A 15,962-nucleotide genomic window follows, 5' to 3' on the forward strand; every position below is an offset into this window, starting at 1 on the left:
GCCCAGCCCACCTTACGGCCTAAGCGAGTTTTTTAAGTGCATTAAAACAACAACAACAACAACCGGATTGTGTGCTGTGAGGCCGCAGGGCGGGAAAGGCTGGAGGGCTTCTTTCCACCGCCAGCCTTGCACTCGGGGGTGGGCGCATGAATTAGGCCTGCGCCGTGGAGACGAGCCCCCTTCCCGCCGCAGGGGGCTCGGGGTGGGAAGGGAGCGATGGGGGGGCCGCCTGGGGTTCGGGCGGCTATCCGGGAGGCGGAGGCTCGTCCCGGGGAGCCGGCCCAGGCCCGGCAGGTGCCCCCGGGCACCGAGGCTGATTGGCAGGTGCGGGAGTGGGTGGGGAAGGCGGAGGCTGGGCCTGGCGCTGCGGGAGGCTGCGGCCCCGCCTCCCCGCCCCCGCCGCGGGACTATCTGGTCCCGGCAGCAGCGATGTCCCCCGGCAGGAATGTCCCTCCTCAGATAATGTTATTTATATCTCTGGGCGGGTCCGTGGCTCGGCAGCACCAGGCGCCCGGCGGCCGCTGTGCCAGGAGCCCCGCGCTGCCCTCCTCCCCCTGCGCCGCCGCCCCGGGGCTCGGGGTGGCCGCCGCTTCAGCCCCCGCGCAGGTGAGTCCCGACAGGGCCAGGCGGGTGCGGGTGCGGGTGCGCCAGGCGCCAGCGAGCGCAGGGGAGCGCGGGGCCCAGGGCGGGGGCGGGGGGCAGCAGGCACGCGCGGGGGTCCTGGGGCCTCAGCCCAGGTGCCGGGCGTGGAGCCAGAGGGGTGCAGGGCCTGGGAGGCCCGGGCGGCTGCCGAAACCGTCAGGCTGGGGGGCGGGAACCCGCATGGGCTTCCAAGGCGCTTGTGGCGCCGGGTGCTAGCTTTGGAGAGCCGGCTCCTAGAGAGTCACCCGGGGGCGCTGGGCGCGCGGGGACGGGGTGCGTATTCTTGGCCGCCTCCTCCAGGACCCTGTCCTGGGAGTCGAGGGGGGTCCTGCCTCTAGCCGGTCCCAGCTCCGCGCTGGCACCCTCTCTGTCTGTGGTTACCTGGCTTCTCAGCCCTGGGGCGACTCAGATCCTCTTCTGGAACTTGGCTGCGCGCTACCCCGAGCCGCCCAGCGCCCAGGCGGGGAGCACAGGGCAGGGCAGCAATGGGGGCCAAGCCTCCAGGCGCAGAGTACTACGTGCAGAGTGACCCGGAGTGGAGAGCAAACATGCCAGTGTCCCAGTCGTACTTAAAGGACTCCTGTCCTTCCTCTCCCAGAGTTCCTCTCCTCCTCCAAGCTTCTACAGTCCACACTACTCTCACTTGCCCGCCAGTTCTTCCACTTGGAACAACTTGGCCCCGAGAAATAGCAGAAAGTGGGAGAAATAACGGGAGCTTTAACACAATCCTCAACTCCCACCACCTCGCCTAGGTCTTCCAGGCGGAGGTCGTAGCTGCCAGCCTTGAGTACTGTTTCTTTGACACCCCCCCCCCCCCCGCCCCCAGCCTCAGGTAGGACCTTGATTTATAGCCAATTCATATTCAAAACACTGTTTTCAGTTAGCAATTCGAGGTGCCAGGATAATAACACCCTCAGTCACTGAAAGAAAATGGAAAGAAGCCACTGTTTCTCTTTGTAAAATTTTAGAGGCACCTGATTGGGAGAGGGGTGGGAGAAGGTAGTGACAGCCTTTTTGTGCTGAGAGTATCTATGGGGACAGACTAGGCTGTCACCTAAAGGTAGGAAGCAGCCATGTAAAACCCATGCCGGTGGCAGTCACTCTGTGTACTTCGGTTTTTAAGGAAGGTGATTTAGGTAACTCCTGAACGAGGGGGAGTCTGCAGATCAAAAATTTCAGGCCACCTCCCAACACTTCATGATGTATTTCATGAGCTTCACAGTTGGTTCAGAATTTAATGACGACAGGTCAACCTCTTCACCCTCTCCCTCTCCCCCACAACCATCACCACTACTATGATCCAGGGCAGATTATTTCCTATTCCAGCATGAGGCTGTTGTGCTTTGCTATGAAGATGCAGAATGCCGTGGAAAACTCCTACATGTGCAAAATGTTTGTTAAGTGTGTGTAGAATGCCCACCACCCTAGCACTGCCCAGCAGTTGCCCACCAGGCTGATGGGCTTGCTAACAACAGAACTAGACTTACCTTGAAGAACCAAGCAGGCTTCAAACATTCTGACTGCAAAGGTGGGTCATTTATACAGAATTTTGAAAACACAGTTGCAAGACAAATACCCTGTATGATGAAGACGTGACCCCTTTGCTGTTTCTGAGCTTTATCAGTGACCCAGTAACAGTGGTTGGGGATGAGCCTGTCTTGTTTAATCTTGAGTTCTCGGAAGACATGGAGTTGACTCGTGGAATTAAAATCACCCAAAAACTCCCAGGCATCCAGGCCGGGCCTTGTAGCACAGGCATATCAAGTTTTCCTGGGTTCCTTGCCCAGCAGGGAGCTGGGATGCCACCTTTTGCTTTCTTCCAAGTGTCCTTAAGGTGTTCTGTATCACAACAGCCCAGCGGTAAAGGTATGGCAAAAGCAGACACCCATTTGGGATCATATTTGGCAAAATAAAAGTGACTATGTCAGGCAAGCTAGGTGTGAAAGAGTTTTGAACTGAAGTTTTGGCAAATAAAACCAGGAATACTTTCATGTATTCTTTTACATACTGGTCAGTGCCCAACTTGGTGCCTGGCTGGTAGTGGATCTGCAGTTAATCTTCATTGAATGAATGAATAAATGAATGCTCTTAGAGTTTTCTTTATATTATCCTTTTAAATTGTGACATTAATTCTGTTTCAGGAAGTCATATTAGCAGTATTTTTAAAGTGAGGAAATAGGTTCAGGGAACTAAATCAGTAATATCATACAGTTGATGAGAGACTGGGCCAGGATTCAAGCTCAGCTGTTTGATTCTACTGTCTTAGTAAGGATAGACACTCACCAGGGAATATAGACATACACTTTGGAAAGATTCAGTTGTAGTATTCTTTTACTTTCACAATCTTTGTTCCCTGGACCTCTGATAATACTTCTGCTTATATCACAGAAGCTGAAAAGCATTGTCAAGGACAATATTGGGCATTTATTTGCTGAGAATTTTTTTAGCCTTGCCCATTATTTTCAGGTCATTGTTTCAAGGACAGAATTGTAATTTTGGCAGTGGTTAAAGCATGGATTTTTTTTTTTTTTTTAAAGAGATTTTCCTTTCAGTCCTGGATGTGGCCAGGAGGGCTCGATGATGCAAAGGGACAGTGTGACAAGATAGAGGATGACTATAAAAAATTCATAAGGCAAATACAACTGGAGTTAGAAGAGACTATAGAGGTCACTGAGTCCAGCCTTCTGTTTGTATAGTTACTTGCTTAAAAGTGAGACCTGGCTACAGATCATCTCATCATTTATGTGCCTTCCATACTTCTTACCATTCTAGCCGATTTCTTTCTTGTCTCTCTTTTAAGGCCAATATGGTTGATTTACTGAAGTTCTGTCTAATCAAACCATTGAGGCTGTTTCTTTTTCTTTTGGAGATTAGAAGAGGACATATTTTAATGCCTAATAAATTTTTAAAGAGGAAAAGAAAACGTAACTATATTGAAGGTAGACAGGAGAGAAGAATTTGTGATCATTAAATTCTAAACTGTCCTCTAAGCTCCCCATTTCTTCTTTGGTGTACAGCCTTATTATACAACAGGTATGCCACTATCTAGAGACAGTACACATTTTATTTATTTATTTTGTGCTGGTATTAGGTCTTGAACTCAGAGCCTGGGTGCTGTTCCTGAGCTTTTTTTTGTTTATTTTGGGTGTTCCCCCCCACACACACACACACATTCCCTTAGGAATACCATTTGAGCCACAGTTCTATTTCCAGCTTTTTGGTGGTTAGAGATAAGAGTCTCACAGACTTTCCTGCTTCGGCTGGCTTTGAACCATGACCCTCAGATCTTAACCTTTTGAGTACCTAGGATTACACATATGAGCCACTGGTACTTGGCTTGAAACAGTACACCTTTTAAGACAATTATGTGGCATTTCTGGAGAAATGGGGAAGTACTTTAGAGAACTATTGGCTATTGGGAGTATTAAATTCCTTTATTTAACTGTATTTTTTTTTTTTTGTCTTTTCTCTTTTGGTACTGGGGATTGAACCAAGGACGTTGCACTTGCTAGGCAAGCACTTTGCCACTAAGCTACATCCCAGCTTGAAGATTCCTTTATTATATATATATATATATATATACATATACATATACATATATATCCATCTATCTAAAATCTATCTATCTAAAATACACCTGTCTATTTATTTGTCTGGCTAGCTGGCTGGCTGGCTTTCTACCTATCTGTACTGGGACTTGAACTTAAGTTTTCATGCTCTTGCTTGTGTATATGTGGTTTGTTGTTGTTGTTGTTCAAGGCTAGTACAGTACCACTTGAGCCACAGCTCTACTTCTGGCTTTTTGCTTTTTAACTGGTGGTAAGAGTCTCATGGACTTTTCAACCCAGGCTGGCTTTGAACCTCAATCTTCAGATCTCAGCCTCCTGAGTAACTAGGATTACAGGCATGAGCCACTAGTGTTTGGATCAGATTAGCATTTTAATTTAAACCTAGTCACAAATTGATTTTGAGTGTTGTTTTGAAATCAAACACATAATTTTACCCTCTTCCAAAGGCCTTTTGGAAACATGACCAGTAGGATGTCTGAAGTGATAACAAATACATCTCTGTTATCCAAAATACTTTTGCATAATCTCAGACCTGCAGATTTATCAATTGAATTGGGAGGATCAGGAATAAGAATAACTGTGCTGGGTAAGCTGATGAGAAATCTGATTTTGTAAGAAGGCATGTCAGGAAAATCCATGCATACTGGACTTTGAAACCATGCAGATATTATAACAAAAATAGAGGACTGAGGATATTTGCGAAGAGATATTTTATCTTCAGAGTAGCTTGCACTGACGCAGTTGATCTTCGGTTGCTCTTCAGTTTTAAAGAAGAAATCTGGGAGGAAGAATACATGCAGTGGTCTGTTTGTGTGCCACAGCATTTACTGAGGTTATCACAAAGATTATCTCTCTTCTACTGACTCCAGAAGGTACAGGTCTCCTGATTTTAGAGGTGGAGGTAGAAAGCAAGGGAGAATGTAGGAAGAAGTCAGGAGAATTCCTGTCAAATCTGGCTCCACTCACTGAATACTCAACTCTCTCGGGTAAATATTTAGAAAATGTCATGGCATGTTTCCTTTTGTTGCTGTGCTTATTTCTTAATTCACAGCCAAGCAATCCAAGTTTATCCATTTTCAGCCAGCCTTAGTTGAACATCAAACCATGGGGGGGAATTCACAGCCTTGCTGCTCACAAAGTTTAAAGGCAACCATAGCTAGAAAATGCTTCCTGAATTCATGATATTGCCAGACCACCTCTCATTTGCCTGTTCCTTCTTCTGGTCGCAGGAAGTATTACAAAGTGATCTTCTTCCTGCTTCAGCAAGGCCTTTTCAGCTTTGCCATACTGTTTCATTTTCTTTATATCTGGAGAGACCTGGCTAGGGTATAATTAAAGGGCAATTAAAACTCAGACATATATCATGTTAGCGGTGGAGGCAAAAGCAAGCTTCTTTTCTTTCATTTGAATGTTATAAATTTAGCAAGCGAAAAGGTGCAGGGTTAGGAAAAAAAAGACTTTGCATTGAACTGGGCTCAGATTATCCAGGATATTTATGAAAAGACTAATAGAGCAACTTGACAAAGAACAATAATTACTTCAAATTATAGTCAATTCAGAAATTTCTATCATTATGAAAAGAGCAGGAGCTTGGATAATCCTTAAAATGAATAAGTTGCAAATCATTTCTGTTTGTACCAGACTCACAGATGGGCGTGTCTCATTGGAGAATTCATAGCATTTCAAATAGAACCAGCACACTTAAAGACATAACTTATAAACACTGGGATGAGATCTAGAGCTTCACTGTGTCCCTGTACTTTGGCTCTGCCTGTTTTCCAAGACCCTTATGAGTGTTTCCTCAGGAGCACAAAAGTTGAAAGAAAGAAAAAGAAAGAAAGAAAGAGAGAGAGCGAGAGAGAGCCTTTCATAAAGCTGGCTCCAAGCCATTAGGCACAGAGAATAAGAACTGGAAAGGCCTGAGAAAGTAATTAAGATATATTCAAAAGAGCAAACATGGGGCTGGGAAGGTGGCTCAGTGGTAGAGTGCCTTCCTTGGCATGCATAAGGCCCTGAGTTCAATTCCTCAACACCACATAAGCAGAAAAAACTGGAAGTGGTGCTGTGGCTCAAGTGGTAGAGTGCTAGCCTTGAGCTGAAGAGCTGAGGGACAATACCCAGGCCCAGAGTTCAGGCCCATGACTGACCCGCCCCCCACCAAAAAAAAAGAAAACAAAAGAGCAAACATCAGGTTTGGACTGTACCTTACACTGGTATGTGCTGAAGAAAATAGGTCAGGTGGAAACCTGATTTGGTGGGAAGGTAGACTTACAATCAACTATTGGATAGCTTACTTGATAGAAAAAGTGTCCCAGGAGAAGAACACAGAAGGAAGGTAGGTATAATTTGAGTTGGGAGTTGTGGAAGCCTTTGGAAGTATCTTCCCTAGTGGAAGAAGGAAAGATGAACTTGTACTAGTACCAGGTAATGATCATACATAGATGATGATGATATGATGATGATGATGATGATGATATAATGATAGGTGATATATAAGGCACTCAGTGTTTAGGATGTCTTTGTGTATCACCTTAATGTGTCTTACAATGACCATATAGAGATTTCATTATTACTGCTTTATAATTGGGGAACCTGGATAAAGAATGTATGCTGGTCCTTCTAATAGACTTTCCTCCTTTTCTTAGTTACATAGCTACGTCTTTTTCTAGGTCTTCTCCTCCATTGGGTAATTGAATATTGTGGCTCTTTGGGTTGAGACACACAGCATCATTTTCCTTGGAAGTTCTTTGGCTATGCAAAGAGGGAAAGGAAAGTTGTCTCAGTACTTACTCTTTAACATGGCCATAGAACCTGAAGAATGGCCCTGCAGAGTACACATTCGTGTTGCTGCAAAGCATGAATTAATGGATTCCTACAGCATGCTATAGATAAATGATGGGTTTATATGCCTGCCAATTGATCTTTTGGCTTCTTTTTATTCCATTATCCTAAGTTTACTGAGCATCATTCTTCTAATGACTTACTTTGAACTTCAAAAATCTCTTTTTGGGTGATGTCATGTGCCTTGATTTGTACTTATTTAAATCTCAAACAGATATTTATTGGGCTCTCATTTATTTCTTAGACATATTCTGGCTCTAGCTGAGATAGCAGTGGACATGGCAAAATAAAGTCTGACAACATGGAAAAAATATTCTAGTGTAGAAAAACAGGTATTAAACACCAACAACAAGGGGCTGGGAAGATGGCTCAGTGGTAGAGCGCTTGCCTTGCATGCATGAGGCCCTGGGTTCGATTCCTCAGCACCACATACGCAGAAAAAGCTGGAAGTGGTGCTGGGGCTCAAATGGTAGAGCTCTAGCCTTGAGCTGAAGAGCTGAGGGACAGCCCCCAGGCCCAGAGTTCAAGCCCCACAACCGACAAAAAAAAAAAAAAAAAAAAAAAAAAAAAAAAACACCAACAACAAGCTATAGATGGATATGGATTATAATTCCAGAATCATAAAGGTAACAAGATGTGGTTTGGTGATGGTCAGAACTAATGAGGTTTTTAAAAATCTCAGCACAGATTCAAATGAAGCAATAAAGGAGGTCCTGAGACATCTAGGAAAAGAGATTCAGGTTTGAATTTTAGTCTGAATCAAATAGTAAACCAATGGAAGTCGTAGACTTGCTCAGGTTTGTGTTTAAAGAGGATCTCTGTAGAACCCTGAGTATTGATTTGGGGGAACAAGAATAAAAGCCAGGAGCCCAAGCAAAGCTATTGAAATGGTCCAGGTTAGTGGTGATGGGTTAGGATGATGGAGAAGCTAATATGCTGGACTTTGGGTATGTTTTAAAGATAAAGTTGATAGGATGTGGATATAGAGGGTAAAAGAAAAAGAGAAAGGAGGACTCAATTGGCTTTTGTCCTGAACAAATGGAACAATAAAAAGTCATTTACCAAGATAGTTATATATTTTATCAGATATACTCTGGTCTATTATTTTTCAGTTCTGTTTTCTTTGAGCAGTTGATTTGAAATAGTCTCAGGCAGAGTTTTCATCTAAATATACAAAAAGAGATATTTTATTGTGAATGATTCATGACATCTGCTTGTTTGAAGGGAAGCTTTAGATGTACTTTGTACTATTTCTTTTAGATCATGTTCACCTCTCCACTATGTGATAGAGATTAAGATGGAAACAGAAACAAGATTGAGCTATATTTTGCTTTATAATTGAGAGTGTTGTGAATGTGATAATCACGAACATTTTTGATGCCTCCTGATATTCATATTAAAGAAAATATCTAAAATTTATAAAATGAATTCATGTTCATGGTTACATTTGTCCACATTTCAAGAGGGTGTATGATGAAAAGTAAGAGCCATCTGCCTACCTCTAAGAAGCTACCACTGACAACAGCTTCCAGTCTGTCCTAGAAGAAAAGTCTCATGTATAATTAAACATTGGTCTGACATATTTTAAAGTCATAGTTTTAGCTCAGCAACAGCATATATTTGGTTTCAATTTTTACTATGACTGAGGAGGTCTCATGATTTAGTAGCCCTCAGGTAAGTGGCCTAGAGTCCTGCTTTCTATCAATGATAAGAGGTACTGCTAAATAAAGATACTGTCAATGATAGAGGTATTGGTATATGCTAATTTAAAGGGTACAGAAACTGTGCAGTTTTTTTCTTTCTAAATTGTGATAAATATACATAAGATACAATTCACCATTTTGAACTATTTTTTAAGTCCAGTTCCACAATTATATTCACATTTCTCTATAGCCATAACTATCATGCGTTTCCAGAACCTTTTCCATCTTTCCAAACTCAAACACTATCCATTAAGTACCACCTCCTAGTCCCTCTTCTCCCCATTCTTTTTTTTTTGGTCCGGTCGTGGGGCCTGAACTCTGGGCCTGGGCGCTGTCCCTCAGCTCTTCAGCTCAAGGCTAGCACTCTACCACTTGAGCCACAGCACCACTTCCGGCTTTTTTCTTATGTGGTGCTGAGGAATCAAACCCAAGGCCTCAGGCATGCAAGGCAAGCGCTCTACCACTGAGCCACCTTCCCAGCCCTTCTCCCCATTCTTTGACAAGGTACTTCTTGATCAACTTGGGCTCCTTCCACTTCTTGCCCATTGTGAATAATACTGCTATGAACATGAACACAGGCGTGCTAATGACTCTTCAAGATCTTGGCTTTTACATCTTTTGGATATATACCTAGGAGTAAAATTATTGGATCATCATATATTCTATATGTATGTATGTATGTATTTTGGTAGTGGTGCTGGGGCCTGAACTCAGTGCCTGGACATTGACCTTGAGCTTTTTTGCTCAAGGTTTGCTCTCTACCACTTGAGCCACAGCTTTACTCCTGGGAGATAAGGGTCTCATGGACTCTCCTGCCTGGCCTGGCTTCAATCTGCGATCCTCATATCTCAGCTTCCAAAGTAGCTAGGATTACATAGGCATGAACCACTGGCACCCGGCTTCTATTCTTAATTTTTTGAGAGGCCCAACCGTCACTTTTAATATTTCCCTTTGTTGTTTAGTGTCTCTAAAGAGGACAAAAATGTTTTAATAATCTTGCCTTTGGGGCCACACTGAACTTGAGAAGTATATATTTCAGAATACCATCTTTGGGGCATAGTTTGTCATCAACATTTTTGGATATGTCCATAGATTAGTTTGCCTATTTTTAGATCATAGACTTTTAGAGGGCAAACAGATATTTACTTTGCTTTGTAGAGCATGTAGCCCAAACTCAGGTAGGGAAGGCGTAAATATTATATGATGATATATTTTAGGCAAAAAATCTGCTTGAGCAGGATGAAGAGAGTCTTGGTTGTTTCCAGCTCCTTTTTCTTGCTGTATGCCCTTGAGCAAAGAACTTCTTTCTAGTGCACGCGTACATGTGTATGTGTATGTGTATGTGTGTGTGTGTATGTGTGTGATGGCATTTTAATATTTTTTTTTTTTGGGTCTGGTTGTGGGGCCTGAATCTGGGCCTGGGTGCTGTCCCTCAGCTCTTCAGCTCAAGGCTAGCGCTCTACCGCATTTTAATATTTTTATCCTCAAATTTTTCCTTACAGATTTCCATGAAAAGCCTAAATGTTGCCTCATCTTTTTTGGCTTGCCTGTTCCAGTTATTCCCACCCTGGTTCTTTCGGTAGCACCGAATGTGTCTGCCTTTGTGTTTTGGGTTTTGTTGTTGTTGTTGTTGTTCATGGGGCTTGAATTCAGGGCCTGGGCCCTGTTGCTGAGCTTTTTGCTCAAGACTAGAGCTCTACCGCTTTAAGCTACAGAGCCACTTCTGGTTTTCTGGTGGTAAATTGGAGATAATAGTATATGGACTTTCCTGTCCAGACTGGCTTTGAACCGTGATTCTCAGATCTCAGCTTCCTGAATAGCTAAGATTACAGGTCTGAGTCACCAGCTCCTGGCTTGCCTTTATGTTTTTAAGGTAGCTTTTTCCTTCCTTGATACAGAGTAGATCATTTGTCTTGTAATTGTCAACTTCCTTTCTATACCATTTGAACAAGCTTCTTGTGATGGAGAACTGGATGTTATTCTTTTTCTTTTTCTTTAGAAAATATTGCTGAGGGCTGGTGACTTATACCTATAATCCTACCTACTCAGGAGGCTGTGACCCAAGGATCACAGTTCAAAGCCAGCCAGGGCAGGAATGTCTGTGAGACTCTAATCTCCAATTAATTTCCTGAAAACCAGAAGTGGTGCTCCAGCTCAAAGTGGTAGAGTGCTAGCCTTGAGGGCAAAAGCTCAGAGACAACACCCAGGCCCTGAGTTCAAGTCTCTGGACTGACAAATAACAATAACAATAATAGTAATAATTCCTAATAGAGCCAGACTTGACACACAGAGATGAGTGACTCAAAAATATTTATGGATTAAACGAAAAGTAATGTTCGAAGTCATGTGTATCTGATTTAGTATATTTTATCTTGGAAAGGAAGCTCTATTGTAATGAGTTTACAATCACAAATATTTTTTGAGAACTTGGTGCATTAAGTGGTATGCTGAGGACTTTCATGTAAGTTTATAAAGTCATATTGTTAGCCTAACTTGACAGATGAAATAAAAGCAGCCTTAGAGAAATCAACTTATCTAACTACCTACCTGGTAAGGTTAAAAGCTGGACTTGAACCCGCAGGGATTTATTCTAGAGTGCTTTCTCTGAACCACTGTGCCTGCCTAAAATCTGAGTAGAGGTTAATATTACATGACTTTTGATTCTAAGAGTTTCTTTTCTCTTAAATCCCACATTTTTACTAGTCTGAAATTAGAAAGGTGTTTAATTCTATACCTTTTTATGTCTCTTTATATTTACAATGATTTCACCTAATAGGCTTGAATTCCCTTATTAGCTTTTAATAAATAATTAATGTCCTGAATCCTACTTTCAACATAGTTATTTGACACCTGAGGATGGAGATGCTAATTAGTACTGCACAATACAGCTACTGTCATAAAGCAGCTGTATTAAAACTGCTTTAGCAAAAGTCTGACTTATTGTAAAATGCAATGGCCTCCTTCCAGATCCCACATTTCCTCAGTTCACTGTAACGTATGACCACTCTCTCTTTGAAACTAGGCCCTGCCTTGGCCTCTGTGACCCAAGTTCTCCAGTTTCTCTTTTCCTGTCTTGTTTATCACTACGTCTTACTTCTCCCTGCCTCCTCTCTGCTAGCCTGTAATTGTTGGAGTTGCCAGTGCATTGTAAATCCCCTGCCCCAGCTTCCGTCCTCAATCCAGGATCTGCCATACATCTTTGTCAATTGGTTATATCAAAATGCTTCACACGCACTGTGTTGCAATGAGACATTTTAGCTTCTAATCCAGTCCTGCTCTTCACCTTCTCCCTGACAGCTCACGCCATGTTGTCACCTTCCCCCACCAAGGAAGAACCTCAGCAGCAATTTTTTGTGTTTCTTCTCTTTAAATTTCTGCATCCATGTGGCTGCCAACACCTGTTCGTTTTTACTCTAAAATTTTCAAGTCAGTTTTCAAATCCTTTTCTTGTAAGTTCCACTCTCATTATTCTTTTTTTTTATTTTATTTATTATTGCTGGTCCTGGGGCTCGAATTCGGGGCCTGGGTGCCATCCTTGAACTTCTTTGTGCTCAAGGTTAATGCTCTACCACTTGGGCTACAGAACTACTTCCAGCCTTTTCTGAGTAGTATATTAGAGATCAGAGTCTCAAGGACTTTCTTGCCTGGGCTTGGCTTCGAACCATGATCCTCAGCCTCCTGAGTAGCTAGGATTAGAGGTGTGAGCCACTGGCACCCCTCTCATTATTCTTATGTTTGAAGAATGGTCTGTATGTCTTTAGTCTTTATCTTTCTAATTCATCCATACCCTTCAGAATTATTTTTTAAAATATAAGTTAGACCAAGTCAGTTTTTTTCTGCTTTAAACTTTCTATTAGTCCCCTAAAGTCCCCTGAAGAAAGGGACCCTGACAATCTGTAATGACCACCTTTCTGGCTTCATTCTCTCTCCTTTTACCCCACTTTGGATGCGTGTGACTTGCTCAGCTTGTCTTGTTTTCATGCCTCAGTGACAGTTCCTGCCTATAATATCTCTCTGCCTTTTCCAGGAACTCTTACACATTATATATATGAAGGCCCCTCTCAGAAGTAACCCCTCTGTGAAGTTTTCCTGGGAAACCTCTTTTCCTCTCTCTCCTCTTCCCGGGGAAATCATACAGGCTGGCACCTCTCACTTCTTACACGGGTTGGTCATGCATACTTCCGATGCTGTATTGGGTTGAGTTCCTTAAAGAAGGGGCAGTATCTGGCATCCCCCACTCAGCACCAGACTAGTGTGAGACTCTTCAGATGTGTTGGTTGAATTGTACTATTAACATTATTTAGTTGATGACTCAGGAGATTCTGAAGAAGGGTTAATGAGTGACACTCACTATGAATGTCTGTGGGTAAGAAGAAGAATACTCTAGATCTGAGTGAGGGCTCTTCTTACCTCTGTATCCCCCAACTGCCTTCTGTTCATTGGAGGGAAAAGTAGTGACTGATTTTTTTAAAAAGCATTTTTATTAGCGTGTATTAGTTTTACAAGAGGATTTGATTTTGACATGCTGATGTATGCATACAGTTTTGATTATATCATCAGAATATGTCTGTTGCTAGGCAATTTTAGTTATTCTTCCAGTATCCAGTCCCTCCTACCTCATTTCTCAGTGAATGCTTGTGGCTGACCCTTAGAATGTGACTATGAAAGGCCCTTTTATGGTGTTTCAGACCTATAGACACAAGATTTGTTTTAGGAGGGTGAAGAGTTAAGAAAAGCATTTGAAAAAAAAATGATCGACATTCTAATACAGTGGTTTTGATTTTCTGGGCACATTATTTTTAACCTGTTTGGTTGTTTGTTTGTCATTAAGGTATATTGAAGTTGGCACTACCTTGTGAAAATATTACAATATTTATTGCTCAGTTTGTTCTTTTCTCATTTATGCTTCTCATTTCAGACAAAAAAATCTGGGTAAGTCCACCAGTGTGGCTAGATTCAGTTGAATTCTGCTTGCTCAGGCCTTTGAGTGTGTTTTGTTTCTTTCAACAAAACTCTCTGTCACTGACACACTCCCACTGCAATCCAACTGCTCTCTTCTCTTTCCCTGTTCTGTGCCTAGGGTTGATAGGAACTGGTATTCAGTTGCCAAAGGCAGTAAGTGAAGCTCAGAGGCCTTTATAACTGTGTGGGGGCTCTAAGATCAATCGATAAGTGGAAGGCCCTTGAAGGCCTTGGAAAGAAAAGTAGAGGACAAAGTTAAGCATTGCAAGTGAGACCTGAGTAGAAGGCAGAGAGGCAAAGGAAAGGCCTCAGTAAAGAGAACCCAATGGGATCCCAGTGAGGTCCAAGAGGGCATAATGAAGCCATTGATAAACTGACAGTGGTCATCAAAGTTGATCCAGAAGTGACACCATGAGTAGAGTAAACTAATAGTAGTTTCTAGAAGTTCTGGGATGCCATGAACACTAGTGATCTATCATCTTGTGTCAAGGATTACAGTTGCCTTAACAGGGATCACCCGGAGGCTGACTGCTAGTTAGTGGCCAGAATGCAAGCTTTTCTGAGTGAACATTTTTTTCCTGTTCAGAGAAAGTTTACCTTGTAGTGTTTCAGCCGTGCTCTGGTGTCTTTCTTCTTTGGACTCTAGGTTACTGCTTGTAAAGTGCAGTCACTGCCTTTTGCTATAAGGTCGATGTGTGCATTCTGAATGTGCCTTCTGTAACTGTTGGGATGTCTTGATGCCCAGATGTTTGGCTTAAAGTCTCAAGCAGAGGGTCCTGCACTGTACAAAGTTCTGGGAAAATTGAAGGAATTTGCCGCTGTAATGGGGTTGGGGGGGGGGGGGGGGCGGCATGGTAGAATTAAAGCTTATGGCCCTGGGGGAAAAAGTCAGCAGGCTCCAAAAGACAGCCACACATATCTGTGAGGATAAACCAGGTAGATTGCATCACAAAGCTGTATGCAGTCACTTTGGGTAGGAGAATAGTCCATTCCAGCTGGGCTCTCCTCACCAGCATTGCTGGATGAGCTCAGGGGATGTGTAGTAGATGCTTTCACATAGTACTGCACCCTCAATGTAGCAATTCTACTGGCAGCCTCTGTTCAGTTGCTCTCACTGCTTTTGACCCAGAAAACACACCGAAAATGACTGCAGTGAAGCTCTCATCTTCAAGGTGAAGCTCTCAGTCTAGTGGGGGAGGAATTCGGAGTTGATCCCAAGGGCTGAATACTTCCTGGCTGTGCTGGGAGCAGGCTTTGTTTATGCTATGACCCAGAGGAAGTGGCTTTACATCTCACTCTGTTTCCACGCACAAAGTGCCTTATGCTTGTTTTGTATAAGCCGTGTGCCTCCTCTGCAGAAGAGGCAAGAAATGACTTGGGAACTAAAAACTCCTGGCAGTCATAATTCTTTGCAAACAGCAGAATCTAGTGAGCAGTGCATTTGGTTGGCAAGCAATCATTACAGTCTATGCATAGTTTCTCTGTCTCTAAAAACAGTAGAGACATTTTCTCATTGGATTAGGAAGGGGGTCAAAATGAAATTATGTAAGCATTTTCCACATTTAAAATTTGAGGCTTAAAGTATCAGAACTCCTTAAGGAGCGATGTTTTATGGATAAAATGTATTCAAAGTATCTTGTAGATACCTAATAATCTAAAAAGTTATCCCTGGAGAGCACCTGGTTCCACTCCTTTATTTGCCTATAGAGAGACCCACTGAAGTGAGATTATTTGCCTGAAGTTGCAGAGTACATTGTTGTCAAACTCTAAGTGGAACCCAGGTTTCCTGATCCATGGCCTAGTCCTTCCTCTGTCACTGGTTCTCATCTGTTTCCTCCTTCTCCTATCATTTTTTTTAAAAGCAGTTTTTAGATATTATAACATGAACATATATCCATGGTACAAAGATGTCAAACAGGACAGAAGAGTATAAAATGGCACTGTAGACTTTTTACTAAAAGTGACCACTAATAACCATCTTTTGTGTATCTCTCTGGAGATTTGCTATACATTGAGCTATAGAGATGTATCTGTACAGGTATATGTCTGGATGTGAATTTATATACACCTTTGTACATACACTGTGGTTATTTGTTTCATGCCATGTTGCATCTTGCCCGCTTTGCATCTTGCCCTCTGCCTAATGATGAAATAGTTTGGACTTGTTTCTGCATCAGGACAGAGACCGACTTCTTTCACTCCTTGCAGCTCCATAGTATCTTATGCACATTCTGTTTCTTCATGA

The 15,962-nt window shown here is 42.9% G+C and overlaps 1 protein-coding gene across 1 annotated transcript in view; it reads left to right on the forward strand.

Moving 5' to 3' along the window:
* Positions 1-495: 495 nt before the first annotated feature.
* The window catches only part of Sptb (spectrin beta, erythrocytic), a 109,839-nt gene continuing 94,372 nt past the window's right edge, over positions 496-15,962 (forward strand). The window contains exon 1 of the mRNA XM_042691838.1: positions 496-606. The gene's annotated coding sequence lies outside the window, so the exon portion shown is untranslated. The remainder of the gene's footprint in view (positions 607-15,962) is intronic.

The sequence above is a fragment of the Dipodomys spectabilis genome, unplaced genomic scaffold (genome assembly GCF_019054845.1).
Source record: "Dipodomys spectabilis isolate Male_0828 unplaced genomic scaffold, ASM1905484v1 ptg000146l, whole genome shotgun sequence".
NCBI lineage: Eukaryota > Metazoa > Chordata > Mammalia > Rodentia > Heteromyidae > Dipodomys > Dipodomys spectabilis.